The 22,232-nt window shown below is 43.7% G+C and overlaps 1 pseudogene; it reads right to left on the bottom strand.

The window, feature by feature from the left end:
- Positions 1–3,319: 3,319 nt before the first annotated feature.
- LOC100354972 (gamma-taxilin pseudogene) lies at positions 3,320–22,228 on the bottom strand (annotated as a pseudogene).
- Between the last annotated feature and the right edge of the window lie 4 nt (positions 22,229–22,232).

The following is a 22,232-nucleotide window of genomic DNA, read 5'->3' on the forward strand; positions in this document are numbered from 1 at the left end:
ATCAGTGTCTGGAAGAGTTATCTGCATCCCCATGTTTATTGCAGCTCAGTTTATAATAACTAAGACATGGAATCAAGCTAAATGCCCATCAACTCTAGATCAAATAAAGAAATTATGGGATATGTACACTATGGAATACTACATAGCAGTAAAAAAAATGAAATATAGTCATTTGCAACAAAATGGATGATTCTGGAAAACATCATACTTAGTAAAATAAGCCAGTCCCCAAGGGAAAAATATCACATTTCTCTAACCTTTGATAACTAATAAAGCACCTAAAAGGGAATCGACACTTTGAGAAGCAATGACTTGAACAGCCCTTGTCTTGACTGTTGAGGATAGTTTTTTTTTTTGTACTATTTGTTGAACTCTGTAATTAACATAGAGTTAATCATATGTGTGTAAATTCAATTGAAAATAGATCTCAGTAAAAAATGAGTGGGAATAAGAGAGGGAGGAGGAAGAGGGCTTGGGGGTATCAGTGGGAGGGTGGGCATGGTGTAAAGAATCACCATGTGACTAAAGTTGTATTATGAAGTATATGAAGCTTGTAACTTAAAGCTGTATACTTCTGCATACATTCCTACGAACTTATTTCTAAGGGTACAGTTTAAAAACTTTCTGGGGCTGGTGCCAGGTAGAGCTGCTGCTCGCAGTGCCAACATCCCATATAGGGACCAACTCGAGTCCTGGCTTCTCCACTTCTGATCCAGCTCTCTGCTATGGACTGGGAAAGCAGTAGAAGATGGCCCAAGGCTTTGCACTCCTGCACCCACATGGGCGACCTGGAGGAAACTCCTAGCTCCTGGCTTCAGATCAGTGCAGCTCTGGCCACTGTAACTCCACTTTTCAAATAAATAAATAAATAAATCTTTTTTTAAAAAAACTAGCCATGGGACCCCACATCTCATGAAACTAGGTAGTAAAAATATCACCTTAACTGTTAAGGTGATCATACAGATAGGACTAAAAGTCTGGTAATAATAATGGATAGAATTAAAAAGGAGTGAATGTTCCAACATAAGGAGTCCACATAGCTGACTCATAGAATGAAAATTGCTTTAAATAGCACTATGACCTCAAAATCAGCTCTTAAGGCATTCTGTTCAGGCTGAAAAGCCCACAAGAGCATTTCAGGCATGGAAAGCCAGGACACTGAGGCAAAAAAAATGTCCTATATAAAGGATCTTGATGGGTGATACCCCAGTGGAAAGATGGGGTCATCAAAGAAGGAGGTACTTTTCTTTGAGCGGGGAGAGAATTTCCACTTTGTTTATGGCCTTGTCTAAGTCCTGATGGGCTTTGTGGATTTAAAAGGCTTCCATAGCCTATGCAGCTCATGTCAAGAACCTCGGGTGATCACTCATGTCATACATAAGAGTGTTAATTGTTAAATTAACAACAGGAGTCACTATGCACTAACTTCCCATGCAGGACCTCTGTCCTCAAAGAGTTGTATCATAACTATGTCTAAGCATTCCTAAAAGATGTATCATTCTTGGGTGCTTCATTAGAGTCAATTAAATATTTCAAAATAAGTGAAATGAAGTTCAAGATGCAATGACTTAGGCCGGCGCCGTGGCTCAATAGGCTAATCCTCCACCTTGCGGCGCCGGCACACCGGGTTCTAGTCCCGGTCGGGGCACCGGATTCTGTCCCGGTTGCCCCTCTTCCAGGCCAGCTCTCTGCTATGGCCAGGGAGTGCAGTGGAGGATGGCCCAGGTGCTTGGGCCCTGCACCCCATGGGAGACCAGGAAAAGCACCTGGCTCCTGGCTCCTGCCATCGGATCAGCGCGGTGCGCCGGCTGCAGCGGCGGCCATTGGAGGGTGAACCAACGGCAAAGGAAGACCTTTCTCTCTCTGTCTCTCTCTCTCACTGTCCACTCTGCCTGTCAAAAAAAAAAAAAAAAAAAGATGCAATGACTTTGAACAGCCCTTATCTCAACTGTTGAGGAACAGTTTTGTTTTGTTTTTACTGGGAAAATTTTAGAACACTTAGTATAGAGTTTGTCTTCTCTGTATAAAGTTAATAAAAAATGGATCTTTTGGAGAATGGGACTGGAAATGGGAGAAGGAATAGGAGGAAGGATGGGAGAGTGGGTGGAGGGTGGGTATGGTGTGAAGAATTTTTTTTCTTTTCAAATATCATATTTACTGTTTTCACCACTGTGCTTCAATCTGTGTTGAAGTGACCAGAAAGCATTCCATGGCAAGTGACCAACTTCTAAGGTTGTACTTTTAACCCTAGTGTTTTCTTGGGCTCTTTCAGTACTAAACATATTTCTCATTCATGTGAAATTAATTGCTTCATTTGAGTTGATTCTCAGGAGCCTCATTAAAAAACCAAAGATATTGCACCATCTTTGTCTAGTAATTCAGAGCTTGTTTCTTTAACAACAATTACTTCACTGAAGTTAAAACAAGCAAACATAACTTATTAATAGTCAAATTCAGTTCTGATCACTCAAGATGAAAATAGTCTGCTAAATATAGATATTTTACAATAACTTTATTTATTTTTAAAGATTTATTTATTTGAAAGGCAGAGTTACAGAGAGGCAGAGGCAGAGAGAGATCTTCCGTTGGCCACAATAGCTGGAGCTGTGCCGATCTGAAGCCAGAAGCCAGGAGTTTCCTCTGGGTCTCCCATGTGGGTGCAGGAGTGCAAAGACTTGAGCCATCTTCTACTGCTTTCCCAGGCCATAGCAGAGAGCTGGATGGGAAGTGGGGCCGCCAGGACTCGAACTGGTACCCATATGGGATGCCGGCACTGCAGCTGGCAGCTTTACCCATTACACCACATCATTGGCCCCATACAATAACTTTAATAGTTAATTATCCATACCAAGATTTTATTCTAGATCAATTTTAAGATGCCCCTTTAGTGCCTCTTAAACAAATTAAAACTTTCAATCTTCTTTTGTTTTTATTTTTAATATAAAAGTTGGAGTGCATATTAAAGTTTCAAGTCTCCACATTGATTTTTTTTTTTTTTTTTGACAGGCAGAGTGGACAGAGAGAGAGAGAAAGAGAGAAAGGTCTTCCTTTTGCCGTTGGTTCACCCTCCAATGGCTGCCGCGGCCGGCGCGCTGCGCTGATCCGATGGCAGGAGCCAGGTGCTTCTCCTGGTCTCCCATGGGGTGCAGGGCCCAAGCACTTGGGCCATCCTCCACTGCACTCCCGGGCCACAGCAGAGAGCTGGCCTGGAAGAGGGGCGACCGGGACAGAATCCGGCACCCCGACCGGGACTAGAACCTGGTGTGCCGGCGCCGCAAGGCAGAGGATTAGCCTGTTGAGCCACAGCGCCGGCCCCACATTGAACTTGAAAACTGAAAACTGGGGGCTGGCGCCATGGTGCACTAGGTTAATCCTCTTGCAGAGCCAGCATCCCATATGGGCGCAGGTTCTAGTCCTGGTTGCTCCTTTTCCAGTCCAGCTCTCTGCTGTGGCCTGGGAAGGCAGTGGAGGATGGCCCAAGTGTTTGGGCCCTGCACCCGCATGGGAGACCAGGAGGAAGCACCTGGCTCCTGGCTTTGGATCGGTGTAGTTCCAGCCATACCTGCCATTTAGAGAGTGAACCAAAAGAAGGAAGACCTTTCTCTCTGTCTCTCTCTCTCTCACTATCTGTAACTCTACCTGTCAAATAAATAAACAAAAATCTTAAAAAAAAAAACAACCCTGAAAACTGATCTCTGTAAAAAATAATGGGAAAGGAAGAAAGGAAGGGAGTATGATGCGAGGGAGATAGGGTGGTTAGAAGCATTACGTTTCCAAGTCTGTTTATATTAAATGCATGGAGTTGTGTTCCTTAAACAAAATAAAAAATGAAACAGTCATTAACATGCAAATGTAAGCAAGGCAAGTTACATAGCTCCAGGAGGTTCAGGCCATTAACTTGTATCCATATACACACAGTTCACAGAGCTCACTGTTCCAATAGGAGAAAGACTTTGTCAAAAATTATGTCATTTATCACAATGACATCCTAGCTTTGCCTAAGAACACAAATACATTTGCTATAATCCCCTATGTGCCTCAAGGTGGCTGCATCTCCTCCTGACTACCCAACAGGTTTCTGTCCCTGTAGTTACTTTCTTGCCAGACTCACCTTCCCTAGCAAAGCCAGTGTAAGTTTTTAAGTAAAAATTACCAGAATTATCAGCTTTATATATGTAAATGTGGTTCCCATATGAAGTTTAGATGAAGTTACAATAGATATTTTAAATAATTATTAAAGCGTATAATACAGTTTTTCCTTCATGGAATGATGTGGAGGACCCTAGAAAATCTCCTCTAAATCAACTTCTATGCCTATGTTCTATTAACAGAAAAACCCCCCTCTATTAGTTGGTACAATTATCCTATGCTCTCTTTTTCTCAAGTGATTATCTGTTAAATTGTTGAGTTTCTCTGATTGGTTGCCTCTCAGTGATCATTTACTGTATTACTTATTTCCAATAGATGCTGATTTGGTCTGTTGTCCACTGGTCCACCACATGATGATCCCATATCACACAGTAAGGGTGTATCCTGATTGGTCTTACACCACCACGGCAATATTACACTCATCACAATTGTTTAATTCAAAAAGACTGTGACTAGTTGTAATGAATTAAATATGAAAGGAAAGCTTCTATGGTTGTGAGAAATACATCCTTGCTTCTATGGAAGACATCCAAGAATAAAGACTTCCTCCTCTTCTTGTGGATTTTATCTGATCTGAATGTAAAACCTAAAAACATGTGAAGAAATAAGTCTTGCTCTAGGGTGAAGCAAAAAATAGAAAGAAAACAGGAGTAAGCGACATTGAACCGAAGGATATTTGGAGGCTGCCCAGCATTTTGTCTTCTTCCTATTCTGAAGTAACAGAAATCCTTATTTTATAAAGAAGTTTGAATCATTTTCTTTTTATTTGTTGCCAGGACAATGACAACTCCTAACAGTTACCCTGTGGCCACTTAGTTTTATCTCATGCTTTCTAGAGTAGGACAGCATTCGTATGAGGGCGTTGGGAAATTGGCAGATGCAAAAGGAATAAATGGCAGCAGAAAAGCAAAGCAAACCATCTCCTTCATGATCTCCTTTTATGTAGACTTTCTTAGCTCAATATACCCAAAAGCCAGCCATGTGTTTCAAATTGGTTTTTCTCAATGCTAACAACAAAATCTGAATGTAAGAGCATGCACTGTGGCACAGTAGATTGAGCTACTTCTTGGCAATACCAACATTACATATGAACACTGGCTAGAGTCCTGGCTGCCCCATTTCCAATCCAGCTCCCTGATAATGTTCCTGAAAAAGAAGCAGAAGGTGGTCTAAGTGCCTCAGCCCCACGACCAACTTGGGAGACCCAGATGGAGTTCCAGGCTCCTGATTTTGGCCTGCCCCATCCCCAGCTGCTATGTCCATCTGGGTGTGAACCAGTGGATGGAAGATTAATATATTTCTCTCTCTCTTTCTCTGTAACTCTGCCTTTTAAATAGATAAATCTTTAAAAAGTGTTGCTCCAAACTTTTATTTTAATAGATAGGGTTTATTTAGCTTAATAAAATTTTGAAGTCCTTTGTATAGATGTAAATTTGAATGCATTAGAAGTTCAATGTGGATTTTAAGTTTTAAATCTTGTTGCAGACCTTGTTACAATGTAGATTTTAAGTTTTAAATCTTGTTAAAGACCTTGTCTTGTAACAAGATCTAATCTTGTTAAAATGTCTTATGGAACGCCACAGCTCACTAGGCTAATCCTCCACCTGGGGTGCCGGCACCCCAGGTTCTAGTCCCTGTCGGGGTGCTGGATTCTGTCCTGGTTGCTCCTCTTCCAGTCCAGCTCTCTGCTGTGGCCTGGGAAGGCAGTGGAGGATGGCCCAAGTGCTTGGGCCCTGCACCCTCATGGGAGACCAGGAGGAAGCACCTGGCTTCTGGCTTTGGATCAGTGCAGCATGCCCCGTGGTGGCCATTTTGGGGGTGAACCAATGAAAAAAGGAATACCTTTCTCTCTCTCTCTCTGACTGTCTAACTCTGCCTGTCAAAAAATTTAAAAAAAAAATGTCTTCTGGAATATATTGGTGAACAAAAATACTTACATGAAATCCTTAAGACTGTGTTACCTACCCAATTAATGATAATATTTCTACCCTAGATGTTGAAAGCTTGTTTTTATTTTGCCTTATACATCCTCACAATAAAAAACTTAATTTCAAATTTTCAGGGAAAACATAAAATAAGTTAGAAACAACAAGGATGGAAGGAATTATTCTGTGAAAACACTCCCCTATTTTAAAATTTCAGGGGGCCTGCATTAACCCTATTTGTCTCTAAGTTTACAGAGACTCCCAGAGAACATTGTACAGGAGTGGGCATTTGATGCAGTGGTTGTCACAATTTGTGGCATGTGCATCTCAATGCAAGGCCACTGAGTTCAATTCTGCTCCTATTACAATCCAGCTTCCTGTTAATGTTCATGTTGGGGAGCAACAGACGATGATTCAAGTAGGTGGATGGCTACCACCCACTGGTGATATGCAAAGGAATTCTAAGCTTCTGATTTTGGCCTGGCCCAGCCCAGGTTGTTGCAGGCATTCGGAAAGTGAATCAGTAACTAGAAGATTAATCTCCTTCTCTCTTTCCCTCTTTCTTTCTATATCTCTTTGCCTTTCAAATAAACAAATAATACACAAATTAATTTAAAAGTCTTGTGGCAGGCACCACAGATTAATTAGCCCAACATCCACTTGTAATGCACTCCTCTGTTACAATGATGATAACCATAAAGCATACCTTCCTAGACTCCATAGAATTTCTTATTCAATAGTGTTGATGCATAATAACAATGTTTATGAAATAATTTCTCTTTAGGCCTTCTGAGAAGATTAATGAACCAGAAATTTTATGATAGGCAATTGTGTATATATATATATATATATATATATATATGTACATATAGAGAGAGAGAGAGAAAGAGAGAGAGACAGAGACAGAGACATAGAGGGAGATGGAAGGGATATCTCATCTACAGTTCACTTCACCAATGCCTGCCCCATCCAGAGCTGGGCCAAGACCATTGCCTCAAGCTGGAAACTCAATCCAGGTCTCACACAAGGTTGACAAGGACCCAACTACTTGATCCATCACCTGCTCCCTCCCAGGGTCCCCATTAGTAGGAAGGGGGAATGCAGAGAATATTCAGGACTCAATCCCAGGCACTACTACATGGAATGTGGTCACCCTCAAGCAGCTGCCAAAGGCCCACTCTTTCTTTCCCAGATCTTTTTCTTCCCCATCTCCCTGCCTTGAACAAAGACTGAAAAGCTTCCCCAAATAAAAGATTTTTAGATAAATATTTATTAGTTTGTTTCTACTACAAGATGTGCTATATATTGAAAAATAATCTTGTGTTTCTTAAAATTACATGAAATCCTGACTATATTGTAATTGAACATTAGATGCTTATTTGCAGAAATATGAAAAAATTCCAACTTAGTTTAAGAGATAAACTGATTACCTAATTGCTTCCTTCCATTCCAAATATTAACATTGATAGATGGCAAAATATTAATTTTATTGTGATAGAGTCAAGACAGAATATAACTCAGTATGATGTCCACATGGAGTTTCTATCAGAATCCTGGAGCAAAAATCACCTCTTCAATTACATATTCTATTAGTAATGGACCATGGAAACAGATGGATGTTCATTGAGTAATCAAGAGTTTTTTTTTTTTTTACCATAATGTTTTTTATTGTTGAAAATATTTTTCCCAGGCCAGCACCACGGCTCACTAGACTAATCCTCCAACTGCGGCGCCGGCACCCCAGGTTCCAGTCCTGGTTGGGGTACTGGATTCTGTCCTGATTGCTCCCCTTCCAGTCCAGCTCTCTGCTGTGGCCTGGGAAAGCAGTGGAGGATGGCCCAAGTGCTTGGGCCCTGCACCCGCATGGGAGACCAGGAGGAAGCACCTGGCTCCTGACTTCGGATCGGCGCAGCACACCGGCCATGGCGGCCATTAGGGGAGTGAACCAACGGAAGGAAGACCTTTCTCTCTGTCTCTCTCTCTCACTGTCTAAATCTGCCCATCAAAAAAAATATTTTTCCCAGAAACATTTTATTTAAGGTATACAACTTCATGCACTTCATAAATACAACTTTAGGAACATAGTGATTCTTCCCACCTTCCCACCCACACTCTCACCCTTCTTACACCTCCCTCTCCTATTCCTATTCTTATTTTTTACCAAGATTTATTTTCAATTAACTTTATACATACAAGATTAACTCTATACTAGGTAAAGAGGTCAACAAATCGTATGAGAAAAAAAAAAAACTGTTCCTCAACAGTTGAGACAAGGGCTATTCAAAGTCATCACATCTCAAATGTTGATTTCACTTCTATAGATTAGGGAGAACATATAGTATTTGTCCCTTTGGGACTAGCTTATTTCATTAAGTATAATGGCTTCTAGTTGTATCCATTTTGTTGCAAACAACACAATTTCATTTCTTTTTTCACTCTGTAGTATTCCAAGGTGTACATATTCCATGATTTCTTTATACAGTCTTCAGATGGCAAACATTTGGGTTGATTCAATGTCTTAGCTATTGTAAATTGAGCTGCAATAAACATGAGGATATAGATCACTCTTTCATATCTTTTGGCTTCTGGTAGCCCATAAAGGAGTCACTAATCCCACAACTCTGGTGCTAGGACTGGAAATAGGTGAAGACACTTGTCTTCATCAACCAAGCCCAGTGCCTGGGGCTACTTCTCCAGCCAGCTTTTGGAGGGGCCAGGGAAAATCCAGAGCCCTCATGATAATAGGCCCTAGATTCCCTTATCCCTGGAGAAAGGAAGGAGCAAGGAGTCCTCATTTATCCCGCACATCCATATGTTGGGTAGGAAGGATGATTAGCATGATCCTAAAAGGAAATTGGGAGAAGTCTTCAACATTTAAGAGTGCAGTGAGGTTTCAAAGCTATTTAGCCAAGCTAAAGGTGCTGCATCTGGCTCCCATCCCTGTAAAAATATTGTATGAGAGGTGAAAGATAAGCAAGGGAGCCATCCCAGGGCTGCTCTTCATTCAACTCCCTCACAGCCCACATGGCTGCCTCAAGCCACACACCCCAGGAATATTGTTTACAGCCATGAAAGAGCAATAACTCTGATGGTCTACAAGGAATGGAGTTCCCTTGCCTACAACTCCTAAGACCTCTGATCCCTGACTCATTTTCCTCACTGGACTTTTGCAGACTCTCATGTGCTCTTAGGAGCTTGACAACAGAAATAAATTCAGGCTGAACTGAAAAAACATGGCACTATTGGCAAGGGTGTGGTTGGGGGAATGTGTTGGTATGGAACTTTTCCCTTTGAAATATGCCAACCACAGTTCAGGGGTGAAGCAGCTCAGTGCTAATGTCTCCATGTGGCTGTGCTTCTGTAAGGAGGTCCCCAAGGAGCAAACCTGCCTTTCTCAGGCCGGGTCTGCACAGGTACATGCAATATACTTGTGGGTTGCTTTAGTACAAAGCAAGGTCATTACCCTGACTGGGAATCAGGACAGATTGGCAAGTACTATCAAAACACAGGTCCCTCACCATAAAAGCAAGTAAAGCTGGAGATTATTTCTCTCCTGTCACAGAGGGAGTCAGATTCCAGAACAGTGACATGGAAGCAGTGATACTAAGAAAGTCAGCTTCTGATTCTACTTCTATCAGCATTAGTAGAAAGGAAGACAAAGGCACCAAGCCTGAGAGAAGCCCTGAAAAGGTGCCCAGGGCCTTTGCCACTGCAGTCCTGGAGAAAACCACAGGAGAGCAGAGCCCCAGCAAGACCAAAGCTCTTCTGGAATAAGGGTCCATAAAACAGAGAACAGCACCAGCTCCAAGTAGTGAAACACAAGCTCCATGAAGGCAAGACTTTTGGAAGTATGCCTTCCTGTTCTCAATACCAAGAACAGTACAGGGCACATAGTGAGAAACCAATATTCATCTGCTGAAAGAATAAAGAAATACCCAGTAGGGCACAAAGGCCACTTCCACAGAACTGGGGCCAGCCCTCTCCCTATCACAGGATATCAGAGAAGAGGGAGGCCACTATACATTCTAGAACACACAAGGATGACCACACTGTCCAATGACAGGAATTAGGTATTAAAGGGTAGGGAAGATTGAGACCAGCCAAGAGAGATTCTCATTTCAGATTGAACATTCACAGATATGCTGGACAACTAAATAAGGGGAATGGCATCAGTAAATTGTAGCATATTGATAGATTATACTACTTCATAGCAGCAAAAGGATAAACTAATGATACATAAAACAACATGGGTAATCTTTCATGCATTATGTTGTGCAAAATAAGACAAAACAAGGTACATGATGTACACACGTGCATATGAGAGTCAAGAATATGCAAAACAAGGGGATGGCACTGTGGCATATTGGTAAAGCTGCCGCCTGCAGTGCTGGCATCCCACATGAGTTTGAGTCCTGGATGCTCCACTTTTGATCTGGCTCTCTATTATGGCCTGGGAAAGCAGTAAAAGATGGCCCAGGTCCTTGGGCTCCTGCACCGATGTGGGAGACCTGGAAGAAGTTCCTTGCTCCTAGCTTTGGATTGGTACAGTTCTGGCCATTGAGGCCATCTGGGGAGTGAACCAGTGAATGGAAGACACCTCTCTCTCTCTCTCTCTCTCTCTCTCCTCTCTCACTCGCTCTCACTCTCTCTCTCTCCCTCTGCCTCTCATAACTCTGCCTTTCAAATAAAGAAACCTTAAAAGAAAAGAATATGCAAAACGAACCAAAACAATAGAAGTCAGATCCAGGGCTACATGGCAGGAGTAGCTGGAGGGAATTATGACCAGGAAGGAATACAGAGAGCTTTCTGGGATGATGGAAAGATTCAACATTTAAAACTTTTCTGGGCCAGCCTAGTAGCATTACAGTATTCTAGAATATGGTAGATACAGGGCGTGCTACGAAGTCACAACATTGGGCCAGTGAGGTGATTGTTTTAGAAGGGTGTCCTTCCCAGAGAGTTCCTTTTTTATTCACAGGGTAATGGGAGGGGATTCTCAAAGGACACCAAATGCATCCCAGACAGAATCCATATCCTTTTAAACACCATGAAAGCATCTACCTAAAGATACGTAGCAAGCCAAAAGCAGCAGGCCAAGTACTGTTAGTCACATTGCTTTATTTTTTTATTTTTTATTTATTTTATTTTTTTGACAGGCAGAGTGGACAGTGAGAGAGAGAGACAGAGAGAAAGGTCTTCCTTTGCTGTTAGTTCACCCTCCAATGGCCACTGCGGCTGGCGCAACGCGCTGATCTGAAGCCAGGAGCCAGGTACTTATCCTGGTCTCCCAAGGGGTGCAGGGCCCAAGCACTTGGGCCATCCTTCACTGCACTCCCAGACCACAGTAGAGAGCTGGCCTGGAAGAGGGGCAACCGGGACAGAATCCAGCGCCCTGACCGGGACTAGAACCCGGTGTGCCAGCGCCGCAAGGCAGAGGATTAGCCTAGTGAGCCGTGGTGCCGGCCTGTCACATTGCTTTATAAAGCCCTTAAAAATATGCAACAGGTCCAAGATTTACAATCTTCCACATAGGACAAGCACCACAAAGAAACGTGGTGGGTCACACAAATGGCTTGATAAAATGTTAAGAGATGTACATCCAGCAGAGTTCTTGTAAAGTGTGATTAGTACAAATTTTAAAGTAGATTATATTTCAGATATATACCTTCATTTCCCTTGAGGAAGTGAGTCCAGTATTTCATTTAGTAGCTGAAGTGGGTTTGAGAGTATAAAAGTCAGTCTGTCAGAGGGCATTGCTTTCACTTCCAACTCACTTTTGCCAGCGTAGATAACCTACTTTGTGGCCCTTTGATTACTGATGGTGGGAACTTGGATTTCCTACCTGTTGAACAATTCTCCATGAATCCAACCCAGTTTAGACCATAACTGTGACAGGACTTGAGAAAACCCTTTTAACTGGACCAAAGAGTTTATTCAGTCCAGTAAGCAATTTTTTTTTTTTGACAGGCAGAGTGGACAGTGAGAGAGAGAGACAGAGAGAAAGGTCTTCCTTTTTGCCGTTGGTTCACCCTCCAATGGCCGCCGTGGCTGGCGTGCAGCGACCGGCACACCGCACTGATCCGATGGCAGGAGCCAGGTATTTATCCTGGTCTCCCATGGGGTGCAGGGCCCAAGCACTTGGGCCATCCTCCACTGCACTCCCAGGCCACAGCAGAGAGCTGGCCTGGAAGAGGGGCAACCGGGACAGAATCCGGTGCCCTGACTGGGACTAGAACCCGGTGTGCCGGCACCGCAAGGCGGAGGATTAGCCTGTTGAGCCACGGCACCGGCCTCCAGTAAGCAATTTAACAAGTATCAGTTTGATAGTTTTGCTCTGTGGAATGCGCTAACATCACTTGTAATAAAACCTTTTTTATTTCAAAGCATTTCAATGCAGATTATACCAGGGACAGTCTATAGTGTAGCCTGATTAATCATTTGCATAAGATAACTGAGCCACCACTGAATGTTAAAAAAAAAAGGGGGAAGTTAAAGAACTAATTCAAAAGTTATGTGCTTAATTTCAAAATTTTCCCCATTCCAAGTGTAGAGACCTTGGCTAATACTGTGGGGGGACAGCTTAGAACAGAGTGGTGAGAAACAATGAAGGCATAATAGTTCCTGACCACTTAACATTCTGTCAGGTTTTCCCAAACTTAAAACATGTTTGCTCCAGTGTTTTAAAAATGAAAGCAGTTTCATGTAGCTATAGTACTGATCCAAAATTAAAAATTCCCTTTTTAAAATACTTTTGAGTACTTGCTGGTGGGATCCTTTTAACGACTGAAACTAACTTTCAAGTAGCCAGAAGGCAGAAGAACTTCTGCCTAATGAAAGCTACAGGTACTATGCCCTCATCACTTTTAACAAGAGACTGAGTGACTGCACACATCAATAGCAGCTTTCACAGAATAACCAGCTTTCTTTGGGAAGTGGAAAATATGCACCCAAATGGGAACGAAACAAACTACCATCCACAAACAGAATCAGGTGGTGCAAATTCCACACATGGATTCTAACTTCAAAACCAAAGCAGTAGGACTATTTTTAGTCACATACACAGCCAGCCTGTTTGTCCAGTGCTTTGCCTGTACATGCTACTTTGTTCACAAGTGACATCTCTGTATACATATCCTGCCAAAACTTACAGGGATTCAAGGCTTACAGCCATCTCAATTCTTCAAGTGATGTAAATATTACCAAAAAGCTAAACTTAATCAAATATGCTATGCTTGGTTTTGAACCAGTACAAGTTTTATTTTTACTTGGCATTCAGATGGCTATTAGGCAAAACTAATCCTGATAGTTTCCTTTTTTTTTGAATAATATTGATGGGGGCTGCGACTAATATTTTCACATAAAATGTGAAATAGTTGGCCCTGTCTTGAGTGAAACTCACTGGGATAATCGTGTATGCTGAGCAGGAAGAGAAAGGACAAGGCAATGAGCACATGCATTCCAGTGAAGGGGGACATGAGGTGGATGTGCAACACAGCAGAGATTAAATCTATTCAGAATTGCTAAGCAGCCTCCTGTACCACTTAAGTCCAGTAGTTCTAAGAAAATACAGATATGGTAGAAAAAGTAAGAAAATTTTCACCACAAAACCAATAGTTACTACTCACAGAGAAAGTTATACACAAAATAGACCTCTCAATACAGTGATCACACTTCCTCCTAGTCAACTGACTCAACCCCTGGGGCCGAGACAGAGGAAGGGGGCTTCTGGGCAGCTCAGCTCACTCACTGCCTCGGGCACAGCCTCCATCGGTACCCCCAGGGCTCTGTTGCAGGAAGTATACAGCTCTCTGGGAGAATCCGGGCCGGGGCCGCTGGAGGGCTGCATCACAGGCATGGGCAACTCCCCGTCTGGAACTTTGACAGAGACCTGCTCTTTGAGGACTTCCACCTTCTCGTTGAGCTCATTTCTTTCCGTCTGAAGAGCCCTGCACAACTTCTCTAATCGTTCCAGTTTTATTTGAAAGGCCTTGTATTCTTTATCACGGACAGTTTTCTCTCCAGCCATCTGCAGAAGTGCTTTGTTATTATTTTCCCACTTGGTACGCCATATTATTGTTTCTTTTTCCAGTTTTTTAAATTTTCTTTGTCATCTTTTCCATTTCTTGTCTGAAGGTTGTAAACAGTTCATTGCTTTTTGCCATAGTAGTCTTGGAATTCTTCAAACTTATCCATATAAAGAGAAAGCTGCTGTTTCAGTTGTACTTCTTGCTGTTTCATTTGTTCATATTTGTGCCTTGACTCTGTTGCTTCTTTTAATAAAAACTCTCTCTCTCTCTCTGATGCTTTTCATCAGCTTCTTTTATCAGCTGTGTCGTCTGCTGCAGTCTGGCACCCGCTAGCTGCTGTTGCAATTCCTTGTGTTTGAACACTTTATCAATATGCTCTTCCCTCAGTGCATACCGTTCAATGAGCTTCTTCAGCTTCTCTCCCAGTTCAATATTCTCCTGTCGGAGTTTGACGTTGTGTATGTCATGTTGTTCCAGCTGGGCTTGGATTTCATTTAAAGTCATCTGGAAATGCACAGCTGCTTCTTTACACCGTTCCTCTTCCTCTCGTGCCTGCTGCACATTTTCCTCCTTTAACGTTTTATTGTGACACTGAAGTTCCCTGCAAAGAGATTCTAGCTTGCTTCTTGCCAAGATAGCCTTGCTGTGTTCACTTTGCAAGTGAACTTTTTCTTTCACAATCTGGGCTTGCTTCTTCTGCAGAATCTTCATTTGCTTCTGAACATTCCTGCTCTCTTCCAGAAGATCAGCATATTTCTTACAGAGAGCTGCCAACTTCTCTTCTGGGGCTGAAAGGGTGTTTAGGGCTTGCATCAGTAATAAAACTTCTTTTCCTAAGGTTTTTTCTTTGTTCCTGTTGCACTCTGAATCTTGCTGACCATCAGGGGGATCTGTTCGAGCTTCTCGCCCAGGAATTTCCTCTCTTGACTCTTGTGTGCAGTAGGCTGGGCCCACCAAATTCCTGTTCTTTGTTATAAAGTCACTGCCTTCATCCTCTTCCAATGAATGTTTGTTACTTGTGCCACCACAATTTGAGTCTTGATGTTGAAGAATATCATTTGACTGAGAGTTACACAACATATCTGCTTTCACCCCTAGCCCACAAATTCCAGCTTCTTCCATTGTGCCAATTTCAAACTTCTGTCGTGGGCCGCGTCGCCGTCCACCCCGGCTGGCCTCAATAGCCTCCTCGGCGCTGCTGCCTCTTCCCCGCGCTGCCTCCTCTACCCGCGTCGGCATGAGGTGACGGCAGCAGATCTTGATCTGAGTGGTAGCTACACAGGTGTGTGCTTGTTTAAATATGCATATCAAGCCATTTCATACTTTAAAAAGCCGAAAGGATGAAAAACCGATGCTCAAGAGTCAGAATTTTGTAAAAATACTGTTCTAAAAATATTTCACATATGGGTCTTGGGATATAGTTACTGCATGTGATGCTGGCTTCCCATTTAGGGGCTGGTTCGAGTCCCAAGTGCTCCACTTATAATCCAGCTCCCTAATAATATCTCTGGGAAAGCAATGGAAGATGGTCCAAGTGCTTGGCCCTGTTACACATGTGGGAGACCCAGAAGAAGCTCCTGGCTTCTGTTGTTGGATGGCCAAACACAACAGTGGCCATTTGGGGAGTGAACCAACAGATGGAAGATTTCTCTCTATCCTCTCTCTGTGTAACTCTGTCTTTCAAATAAACAAAATTAAAAAAAATTTTTTTAAAGATTTATCTCATTTATTTGAAAGACAGAGTTAGAGAGGGGGAAAGATAGAGATCTTCCATCTGTTGGTTTACTCACCAAATGGTTTCAATGGCTGGGGCTGGGCCATGCAAAAGCCAGGAGCCAGGAGGTTTATCTGGAGTTTCTCAAGTAGGTACAGGGGCTAAAGGCCTTGGGCCATCTTCCATTGCTTTCCCAGACACATTAGCAGGGAGCTGGATCAGAAGTGGAACAGCCAGGATTTGAACTCGTGCCCATATGGGATGCCAGCATCACAGGTGACTGCTTAACCCATTACCTGGGCCCATAAAATAAATCTTTTTATTTTTTTTGACAGGCAGAGTTAGTGAGAGAGAGAGACATAGACAATGAGAGAGAGACAGAGAGAAAGGTCTTCTTTCCGTTGGTTCATTCCCCTAATGGCTGCACTGATCCGAAGCCAGGAGCTGGGTGCTTCCTCCTGGTCTCCCAAGCGAGTGCAGGGACCCAAGCACTTGGGCCATCCTCCACTGCCCTCCCGGGCCACAGCAGAGAGCTCGATTGGAAGAGGAGCGACAGGGACTAGTACCCGGCCCCCCAACTGGGACTAGAACCTGGGTTGCTGGCGCCGCAGGTGGAGGATTAACCAAGTGAGCCACGGTGCCGGCCTAACATAAATCTTAAAAAAATGAAATTAACTCACACAAAAGTAAATGCTAATATTTTGCAGGAGCAAGAATTGTTTCTTTTCCTTGGTTTCTTGGAGCCAAGATCCTCCAACTCTTACTCTAACAGGACAGATGGACTCAAGCAAAGGGCCAGGATCTGGTAAAATCAAGAATGTTCAAAATCCAGAGATGTGCAGCCCAAGTACTAGGCTTGGTTGGAGGCTGCCTGGAATGTCTATTCCCTGCCAGTAAATTTCTTTAGAAGCAGAGAGGGCTCTTGGTCCTGCCATGGCCCCAACCAGTTCTGAGGCTCTTTGAAGCAGCCTCTCAGTTAAATTCTGCCTCCAAAGCATTCAGCCAGACTCCAGGAACTGCCATGAAGAATGACATAGAATCCCAACTGTCTTCCTGACAAGCCTGGCAGAGACTGAGCCAGGTCAGTTCTGGGCCAAGGCAAAGATTTCAGTGCAAACAGCACCCTACCTGCAAGGGGGAGGGAGGTACCTAGACTCTCACAGATGTCGAGGGTCACTTCATCTAACAAATCTGGGGTCAGATCCTAGGCAAAAAGCTTGCTTCTGTGTAAAACTATTCAGTCCCCAGCTTAGTAGCAGGCCAGCATGTGAAGCCGCCACTGCCTTAAACATCTGCAAACAACTATCTTTAACTATATTCACAGTTTTAAGTGGGCAGAACTGCCACTCAAGAGTTCCTAGGATCCTTAAGGTAATTTAGACCATCTGATACCTTCGTGAGGGTGAGGAGATGAGGCTGCCTCTGGAGCCTCACATGTCAGGCTACAAATGCCCAGAACATGGCATAGCAGACACTCTCTTTGCCAGGGCAACAGAGCTTCTCCCCCAGTGCCCTTCCAGGCACATAATCCTTCCAGAGAACAACAAACTGAACTCTCAGGGAAGGATGCATGGTGAGATGCCTACACATTTGCTGGCCCAGGACTGATAGAGCCAAGAGAAAGCTAATTAGGTTAGGTCAGGTTAAATTTAGATAGAAAGTGAAGGCAGGTGGCCACATGATGGGGAGAATGGACGTTGGAGACTGCAGGCCACAAAGGTGGGCTTTGCACAAAGGAAACCTTAGACTAACTGCAGGGCACAAGTCATAGGCAAACAAAGGCTTGTGTTTAGAAAGCACCGTTTGCTTCACAAATTGGAAACCAAATGGTAAAAGCCTGGGAACTAATGAGATAAAGGATAATAGCTTGAGACTGTGTATTAATAAGACAACTACACCTGTAATTATACTTTAGAAGAGTTAAGGGGTTAGATTTTAACAAGCTCAGAGCTATAAATAACAGAGGGGTGTAAATTTGCAACACAAAGCAATGAAAAAGGAAGGCTTCTGGGCAGGCTTCTATCTAAATGGACAGAGTAAGATAAACAGGATGAGTGTGTTTGCAGTGGAATGATCCTTAAATAAAGTTTCTTAAAAATATCTAAACTCTCCCACAACAGAAAGAATAGAAGCCTTCTGATTTCCCCCTCCTCAGGGAATCCCTCAGGGGATCCCTCCTGCCAAGCCACTGTGCTTTTTCTCATTCTCTCTTTCAGTTTCAATAAAATCTTGCTCTTCATTCACCCTTCTGTGTCCATCTTTCATGTTTGTTGACATAAGACAATTAACCTGGGTGCTAAAGACAACTAGGATACAAATGTCTGTATCAGGACCACATGGAAGTGTGATGGGAATGCAGGTTGGGAGTCAGGAACCTAATCTTCCTCCAAGGAAGCCTGCTTGTGCCTTAGAGTCTGCAGACAGGAAATGGGTCATGGCTCTCCAAGCCCACAATAGGAGCCCTTTACTTCCAGATCTGGGCCCCAGATGAATGTTGGGGGGGGGGCCTTCATGTGTTTGTGAGTTGAATGGCCCCAGGGGTATCTGAGCTTTCAGGTGGGGGAGTAGGGTGATGTCCCTTGCTCTTAGCTCAAGAACTCTTAGCCCAGAGAGCCATCACACTAAAAAGACTATCCTCACCACTCCATATGAGCATGGCAGGCTTCAGGTGGCTCTTCTTTAATTAATGGAATCTCTGGCTCTGCAGGAAGCTTCATCCCACAATGAATACCATTCCTGCTAGGAATAATCCTGCTGTGTTGTATTCAGAGAGCCAGGATTCATTTCCAGTCTAGTGGTTGTGGGCAGGTGGGAGATTTATATAATGTGATTTGCATTAGCTGCAGCTGAAACATGACCACATCAACTCTAGTTGCCACCTTGGGACTAACCCTTTGCTCTTCTACTGACAAGAAGACTCTAGGGTAACTGAAAGGAGGGCAGAAGTTCTGGTTCCTGTCCTCACTGAGCTTAAACTATAGCTTTAAGGACCAGAATTCCTATGCAACCTCCAGAACCTCCTCCTCTATCCCACATACTGTGCACTGGGAGCCTGGGCAAACTCAGCCCATCTTAGCCATTGGGAGCCTCTGCATGTCTACAGGACTGAGGCCCTGTCCAAGCCTTCGGTAGGTGCTGTTTGCTGTCTGTAGCCAGCTATACCTCACTCCTTACTTTAGAGGAGTCTACACCTGAGTTTTCCCCCATAACTATTGTGTGGATACGACCCAAGCCCGTTTCACCACAGGGCATCTCAGCTCTCAGGCCACTCCACACTAGGGAAAAGGGGGGCATCAGTCTGATGCAAAATCCTTCTGTCCCAGCTCTGCCTGTTTCGTCCCATTATGCAAATCTGCTCTCTACATTGGGGAAATTCTGGCAACACTATATGATGGAACAGAGATACAAGCCTCCGACATTTTAGCTCCTGCCTGAAAGTAGATAAAATTCCATTTTACCCCTAATCCCTGCCTTCTTTCAAGAGACCAGCTCAGCTCCCTGCCCTGTATTGTTCCCCACTCCTGCATTCTTTTCCAAGTTTGAAAGCCTGGGGAAAAATCTGTATGGAGAAACTCATCTCCACCTGCTGTCCCTCTCCCCCACTGGAATCTTAGCACAAAAGATACATAAGGCCCAGCTCAGTGGAGGATTGGGCCCTCTGCCACATGTTCAATCTGTATGCATGCTGTCTGTTGGCCACCCAGCTCTGCGGATTTATTTTTCCGGAATGACTTTGTTCTGGCTGCAAGCTCATGTCCTGTCTCCTATCTGTTCTGATCCCTTTGCCTTACATTTGGTGCCCCGTGTAAGGAGGGGCACAGGAAATCAGACTCTCACCCATGGCAGTCCCTCAGAAACTGGCTGCTCCTTCATCCTCTGGGTAAGCATCATGATCCGTCCCCCCTCCTTCTGAAGTTTCTTCTTTCTGTGGCAAAGTGCCTTGGTCATTCATCTCCTCACCTCCACTTGCACTTTCTCCTCTCCCTGTAAATTCACAGCCAACGCCTTTTTGCAGATCTCATTGTTGCATGCTGCACTGGACCTCATTCTCAACCCATCAGATTGATAAGAGAGGTCTCTACAACCTCAAGCCCGCTGGGGCTGATGCTCATGGCTGGTTCATCCCTCCTTTTTAGGGTCTGTGTGTTCAGTCAGTTTTCCAGCCTCCTACATCTCCAAGAGGTGTGGGAAATACTCATCTATCACAGCTTAGACCTGGGACTCTGATCTAAGCTTTGGGATTCTCTCTCCTCCAAGAGGACTTGGAACTTAGGTTCTCAGTTGGAATGACTCTTCCCCAGGGATGACTTATGAAACAGCCCCCTTCCCTCAGGCTGTATTTTGCTTAATCCATGGGTTCCAAAATTTCTCACATCTCACCTGCCTCTCCTCTGGGCTGTCTGTTAATAAATCTTGAGCAGGTTGGGCCTAAAGAGAGATAAAGCCAAAGCAACTCACTTTCTTCTGCAGTAAAGTTTGGCCTCAATATGAATTGGACAATGGCTCCAAAAATGGCCAGAATTTGGCCATTTTGTCTCAAAATCCTCTACAACTTTAATAACTTTACATAGAGAAGTGCAAATAGTCAGAGGTCTGCTGCATCCAAGCCTTTGTCCTCTGAGGCCGACGTTCCTCATTCCAAGCCATTGGGCAGGAGAAAGGCTTAGAGGCTCCTCTTGAACCTCTGATTTCCTTCCACTCTTCCTCTTCCTTCAAGGATGCTGCACCTCAGGATTACGACCCTTTACTCACCGTGTCCCCCTGTCTGGCTGTCTCTCTCCTCTCTGCCTGAACCCTCCTCCTCTGTCCTGCTGCTCTCTTCCTATGGGTGCCAAAGGATACTATAAAGGCTAGCAGAATGTTAGCTGCTCTGAAAAGTCCTGCACCTGGGACATTCCAAACCGCTAAGACAGTGTACTGTAAACTTCACTGAGGAGCCTTGCTTACATTTTCTGCCTACCTTATCAGGGTTGATGTGGTGCTCTGCACCTCCTGCAGAAAGCAGCCTAAGAAAGGACTGTGCCTATGGCTCATTTGAAATGTAGACTGATCTCAAATCCTGCCCCTCACCCTGGGTCTGGGCAGCTCAGCCCTGCTCTCTCTTTACCCTCCTGTTCTGCCCTCCCTAGAATAGAATCTTCTCTAACTAGCCACCTACTCTCCTTTTATGAACTGTAAAATACTAAAACCTAACATAATGGAGCCATATCTCACACTGCTACTCTGTCTTACATACAAATTCACTCTCTCATGAAGACAAAAACCTCTGTTCCAGCCATCTCCAGTAATATATTTCACAGAGCTAGAAAAAAACAAGAACAAAACAAACAAACAAAAAGCAACTAAAGAACAGTGGTAAGTCCTAAGCAACTTTGCTCCAAAGAATGATCCATGCCTAGCCTTCTTTTCTTTTCCCCTGCCTTGTCTAGCGGCAGCCAAATCTTTTTGCCAGTATTTCATGGAGACAGAAGCTTGCCCACTCTCTTTCTCCATAATTGCCCTTTATTCTATCACCTATCAGATTCTCACCTCTTAGGAATATATCCATCCAGAGGGGTGCCCATCAGCTCTGATGGGTGCCTTCCCCCTTTAACCTAACATAATAGTGGACAATCTCCAGTGAGTAACTCATCCATGGCATTAGAAGATTTAATCAAATTTAGTACCTAACCTTAAATAAGAAGCTGTTAGAATAGTACATCATAGCAACTTCATTATTCCAACTAAGATTACCTACTATAGTGAACCTATTAAAAACAGCATAATTCACACATAACATTGAAATCTTTTCCCCGGAAGCAGACCTAGACAAAGCTGTTTGTTTTCATTATTTCTCTTCTACATTGTACATGAGGTGTAGTCAGAGAAATTAATAAAAAGGAAATATTGGGTGAAAGGTCCAACTTTTAAGCAACAATACTGTCAATATATGTGGATGATGTCATTATCAACAGATAATCCAACATAATTCATATGTAACAGAAAATATTAAGAAAACTAAACAAGATTACTGGGTAGAAAGTCAATATATGCCATCAACTGGTTTACTATTCACCAGCAAGAAATAAACAGAAAACGATTTGAAGGACAAAACAGAGACTAACAAACACATCCCTGTAAGAGAAATGAAAGATGAAATAGTCCATGTGATAGCTTTAACTACATTCAGATAAACAGCTTTACAAACCCTCAGGTGAGCTAACAACAGCAAGCCAAGACTGCGGGAAAGGCACGCGTTCAGCAGCACCTTGTAAACTGCAGCTCTCAGGAAGCAAGCTTGGGCTCACAGGATCCAGCAGGACCGCAGACAGCTGAGGGCGCCCAGAAGCTGAGGTGCCCAGAGCAGGGACAGCGCCCCCTGCTGCCGGAGCACCCGGGCCGGAGAACACGGCGGCTTCAGTCTGAGCCCCACCTCCC

The sequence above is a fragment of the Oryctolagus cuniculus genome, chromosome 15 (assembly GCF_964237555.1).
Source record: "Oryctolagus cuniculus chromosome 15, mOryCun1.1, whole genome shotgun sequence".
Taxonomy (NCBI): Eukaryota; Metazoa; Chordata; class Mammalia; order Lagomorpha; family Leporidae; genus Oryctolagus; species Oryctolagus cuniculus.